Source organism: Lithobates pipiens, unplaced genomic scaffold (genome assembly GCF_037356315.1).
Source record: "Lithobates pipiens isolate NorthernLeopardFrog02 unplaced genomic scaffold, aLitPip1_a1.2 Scaffold_18, whole genome shotgun sequence".
Lineage (NCBI taxonomy): Eukaryota > Metazoa > Chordata > Amphibia > Anura > Ranidae > Lithobates > Lithobates pipiens.
This window is the reverse complement of record NW_027507758.1, coordinates 373060489-373066488: the sequence shown is the minus strand read 5'-3', so window position 1 is coordinate 373066488 and position 6000 is coordinate 373060489.

Sequence of the window (6000 nt, the reverse complement as noted above, 5' to 3'; positions counted from 1 at the left end):
ACATCAGAGTACCCGAGTACCTGTCACGGCACATCAGAGTACCCAAGTACCTGTCACGGCACATCAGGGTACCCGAGTACCTGTCACGGCCCATCAGGGTACCGGAGTACCTGTCACGGCCCATCAGGGTACCTGAGTACCTGTCACGGCCCATCAGGGTACCCGAGTACCTGTCACAGTCCATTAGAGTACCGAGTACCTGTCACAGTCCATCAGGGTACCCGAGTACCTGTCACAGTCCATCAGGGTACCCGAGTACCTGTCACAGTCCATTAGAGTACCGAGTACCTTTCACAGTCCATTAGAGTACCCGAGTACCTGTCACAGTCCATTAGAGTACCGAGTACCTGTCACAGTTCATTAGAGTACCGAGTACCTGTCACAGTCCATCAGGGTACCCGAGTACCTGTCACAGCCCATCTGAGTACCCGAGTACCTGTTCCAGTCCATCTGTGTACCAGAGTACCTGTCACAGTCCATCTGAGTACCCGAGTACCTGTCACCGCCCTTCAGAGTACCCAAATACCAGTCACCAAACCATCAGAGTACCTGTCACCAGGCCATCAAAGTACCCGAGTACCTGTCACCAGGCCATCAGAGTACCCGAGTACCTGTCACCAGGCCATCAGAGTACCCGAGTATCTGTCACCAGGCCATCAGAGTACCCGAGTACCTGTCACCAGGCCATCAGAGTACCCGAGTACCTGCCACCAGGCCATCAGAGTACCCGAGTACCTGTCACCAGACCATCAGAGTACCCGAGTACCTGTCACCAGACCATCAGAGTACCCGAGTACCTGTCACCAGGCCATCAGAGTACCCGAGTACCTATTTGCAGCCCATGTCTCATAGAATATACGTTGGGGTGTTTGCTTTCCAAAATGGGGTCATTTTGTGGGTAATTTCACTGTCCTGGTGGTCCAGGACCTTCAAAAGTGTGATGGGTAGGAATGAAATGAGATGTGTCATTTATGCTCCTAGAACGCCTGAACGTACTACTTCAATGTTCGGCCTCTCTATGTGGCCAGGCTGTGTAAAAGTCCTACACATGTGGTATCGCCATACTCGGGAGGAGTAGCAGAATGTATTTTGGGGTGTAATTTTTGCTATATACATGCTATGTGTTAGAAATATCTTATACATTGACAATTTTGTGTAAAAAAAAATGCGTTTTAATTTTTTTCCACATATTCCAAAAACTTCTGGAAAAAAATGAACCGTTCAAAAGACTCATTATGCCTCACAGATTATACGTTGGGGTGTTTGCTTTCCAAAATGGGGTAATTTTATGGGAAATTCCATTGTCCAGGGCCTTCAAAAGTGTAATAGGTGGTTGAGAAATGAGATGCGTAATTTTTGCTCGTAGAACGTCTGAAGGTACTACATCAATGTTAGTGCTCTGTATGTGGCCAGGCTGTGTAAAAGTCCTACACATGTGGTATCGCCGTACTCGGGAAGAGTAGCAGAATGTATTTTGGGGTGTAATTTGTTGTATGCATATGCTGTGTGTGAGAAATAACCTGATAATATGACAATTTAGTAAAAAAAAATAAAAAAAAATAAAAAATCTTCATTTTGCAAAGAATTGTGGGAAAAAATGACAACTTAAAAAAACTCACCATGCTACTTACTTAATACCTTGGGATGTCTACTTTGTAAAAAAGGGTCATTTGGGGGGTATTTGTACTTTCCTGACTTGTTAGTGTCTCAAGAAATGAGGTACACCTGATGTACTGAAGGCCTGATCAGAAGTGATCAATTTTCAGCGATTGGCACCATAGTTTGTAGACTCTATAACTTTCACAAAGACCAAATAATATATACTAATGTGGGTTATTTTTACCAAAGATATGTAGCAGTATAAATTTTGGCCAAAATTTATGAAGAAAAATTACTAATTAGCAAAAATTTATGACAGAAACAAAGAAAAAGGCATTTTTTTTCACAAAATTTACGTTTTATTTTATTTATAGCACAAAAAATAAAAAACCCACTAGTGATTAAATATCACTAAAAGAAAGCTCTATTTGTGTGGAAAAAAGGACGCAAGTTTCATATGGATACAGTGTTGGATGACTGAGTAATTGTCATTCAAAGTGTGAGAGCGCTGAAAGCTGAAAATTGGTCTGGTCAGGAAGGGGGTGTAACTGCACTGTATTGAGGTGGTTAATTCTAAAGTTTATTTCCATGTGATCAGGGGAGGGTACCCTCTTTTTGGTCTAGGTATACTTTTTCTTATTTTCTTGTATATCATTTGTTTATTATTAGGGTGGTTCACTTATATCACCTCTGGAGAGTGTTTACTTATTTGCACATTTATAAGACGCACTTGGCACTTTATGATCAATTCACTGTTTTTTGGCTTTGCACTCAATTGAAGCAGTTGTGTTTCCGTGGAGGTTTTCAATTGACTCTGTAGTGCGTTTACTTTTTTTTTTTTTGCATTTTCTCTGCACTTTATCAAAATAGTAATTTTTAAAGCGGAGGTCCACCCTAAAGTGGACCTTCCGCTCATCGGAACCCTCCCCCCCTCCGGCGCCACAATTGGCACCTTTCAGGGGGGAGGGGGGTGCAGATACCTGTACAGTACAGGTATCTGCACCCACTTCCGGGATAGCTCTATGCGGAAAGGGGCGTAGATTACGCCCCTTTCCGCAAGTGCCCGCCCCTTTCTGCAAGTGCCCCGCTGCCTGCTGGGAAACACACAGATCCCAGAGGCAGCGGGGACCGTCCTTATTGCGCAGCGGGACTCGCGCATGCGCAGTAGGGAACCGGGAAATGAAGCCGAAAGGCTCCATTTCCTGATTCCCATACCCAAGATGGCGGTGGCAGCACCCGAGAGACGATCTAGAGATCGGCTTCGGGTGCCAACATCGCGGGCGCGCTGGACAGGTAAGTGTCACTATTTTAAAAGTCAGCAGCTGCAGTATTTGTAGCTGCTGGCTTTAAAAAAAAAAAAAAAAAACGCGGAGTCCCGGCGGACTCCCGCTTTAAGAGACTGTTTTTAGTCACTTACCTTTGTTCACTTGATTTTCATTTATTTGGATTCTATCACCTCTGTGGTGTGTTTATTTTATTTTATTTAATGTAGCACTTTGCACTTTTTGATATTATTCAGTAGACATTCATACATATATTTTTATATTACACTATTGATTTATGTAACTAGGCATTATACTTATCACCCTCGGAGGGTTATTTAATATAGGGGCAGCGCAATACCAACATATCTCAAGTTTCATATGCCTATATGCCTTTGGCAGTAGGTGTCCCTCATTCTCATCTCAAAATGTCAGGAGGTAGGCTCCAATTATAGATGGTTTAAAGCGGAGCTCCACCTTAAAAAAAATATATATTATTAAAAGTCAGCAGCTACAAATACATAGTTGCCAAGTGTCCCGAATTTCCCGGGACATTCCCGGGATTAGGACCTTTCTCCCAATTTAATTTTGTCCTGGGAAATTTGGTTTGTCCCCGTTTTTCACCGCCGGCCGCTAGAGGTCTGCGGCCGGCGGAGACAATGTCTCCGCCGGCTGCCATTTTAACGAAGAGCAGAAGCTGGTCTTCAATAGAGATGCTGCAGCGCCGCCCAACCCCGCTGCCAGTGTCTGTGAAGTGCATGGAAGGTGGGCGATGCCGAAGTTCAAATTCTTTCCGCACGGCAACGATGGCATCTGGAGGATGTCGGGGGCCAGTGAGTCTGGATGTTGGGGGCCAGTGAGTCTGGATGTCGGGGGGCAGTCTGGATGTCAGAGGGGCCAGTCTGGTTGTCGGGGGGCCAGTCTGGATGTCAGAGGGGGCCAGCCTGGATGTCAGAGGGGCACCAGATGTTAGGAGGACTGATGGGGACACCAGATGTAAGGAGGGGCTCCGCTGATGGAGACATGTGAGGAAAGCTGCTCTGATGGGGCACCTGATGTAAGGAGGGACTCTGCTGGGGGCACCTGATGGCAGGCAACGTGGCTAGTGATGCGCTCAGGGCTGCCACTGATTCTGCTTTATGGTGAGTTGAATGATTTCATTTTATATTACAATGTAATAATAGAAATAATGTGCTTCAATCATCCTGACACCATAACAATCATGGTGCCGGGATGATTGAAGTGCTAACACCAGGTATTTGGAGTATCTTTATCTGCTGATTGTCAAACTCTGGAAAACACATATTGCTATTGTTGTGTAGGATCAGGGGCGGCTGTCCCTCCATCCCTCCCCCCCCTTTCCCTCTCCATCCCGCATTCATCTCAGACTCTAGCCACGGCCATGTAAGCCACGCCCACTATTTTACATAAACCACGTCCATACTTTGCAGCGGCGTGCCACATTTTCACCTTTTTCTATGCCACACCTATAACCGCATACCCCGTCCCCTAATTATAATACAACTCCGCCTACTGTCAAAAAAGTGTCCTGAATTTTTTTATTTTTTTTTACAATGTTGGCAACTATGCAAATACTGCAGCTGCTGACTTTTAATAAATGTACACTTACCTGTCCATGGTGCCAGCGATGTCGGCAGCAGATGATGAGCAATCGCTGCCCCCGCCGTCATCCTTGGTCAGCGAATCAGGAAGTGAAGCGTTGTGGCTTCACTGACCGGTTCCCTACTGCACATGCGCGTCTTTACTGGTCCCTGCTGTGTTCTGGGAACTGTGTGTTTCCCAGATCACAACGGTGGTGGGGGTGCCATCTGCAGCTAGGGGGAAGAGGGTGCAGATACTTGGATTATACAGGTATCTGCACCCCCTTTACCCCCTGAAAGGTCCCAATTGTGGCACCGGAAAGGGGGGAGGAATCAGATGAGCGGAAGTTCCACTTAAGGGTGGAACTCCACTTTAAAGAGGAAGTAAACCCAGATGAGTTTACTTCCTCTTTCATTCCCTGCAAAGGCAAAGCATAATGGACTACTATGCATCGCATAGTAGTCCATTATGTGTCACTTACCTGACACAGGAGCCAGCGATGTCACCGCTGTCCCCTGTAGTCCGGCACATCAATGTTGTCGGTGGGGTCTCGCAGCTCCGCTGCTGTCATTTGGCGAAGCCGTCACTCCCGCGCATGCGCACGGGAGCCAACACGCGCGGCAGCTCTGTTCTTGGAAATGCCGCGCTCAGTGCGCCGCATGCGCCGTAGACAACGGTGCCTGTCTTCGGGCAAATATCTCCTAAACCGTATAGGTTTAGGAGATATTTCTTGGACCTACAGGTAAGCCTTAATCTAGGCTTACCTGTAGGTCAAAGTGTGTTGTAAGGGTTTACAAACACTTTAACCTCCTCGCGCCCGCCCTATAGCCGAATGACGGCCGTAGAGCAGGCGCGTTCGTTCGGGCGGTCGTCCCTGGACGGCCTGATGTTTACTTCCGCAATGCGCGCCGCCGCGGGCGCGCATCGCGGAAGTTCTGTGTTCGCCGTGTCCCCCGGGGACAGGCAAACACAGATCGCTGTAAACGGCCAATCACAGCGGCCGTTTACAGCGTGATCGGCGTGTCCAATGGGAGATGATCTCATATGTAAACATATGAGATCATCTCGCAGCGCCGCTCTCCTTCCTCGCACAGACAGTGCGAGAGGGGAGAGATGAACGGCTGCAGCGGCAGCCGTTCTGATTGTGGAAAAAAAATAAATTAAAAAAATGAAATAAAAAGTGCCATCCGCCCCCAGCAGTGCCATCCGCCCCCAGCAGTGCCATCTGCCCCAGTGCCATCCACCCCAGTGCTACCTGCCCCCAGTGCCATCCACCCCAGTGCTATCCACCCCAGTGCTACCTGCCCCTAGTGCCATCCACCCCAGTGCTACCTGCCCCTAGTGCCATCCACCCCAGTGCTACCTGCCCCCAGTGCCATCCACCCCAGTGCTACCTGCCCCCAGTGCCATCCACCCCAGTGCTACCTGCCCCCAGTGCCATCCACCCCAGTGCCACCTGCCGTCAGTGCCACCTGCCCCCAGTGCCACCTGCCCCCAGTGCCACCTGCCCCCAGTGCCACCTGCCGTCAGTGCCACC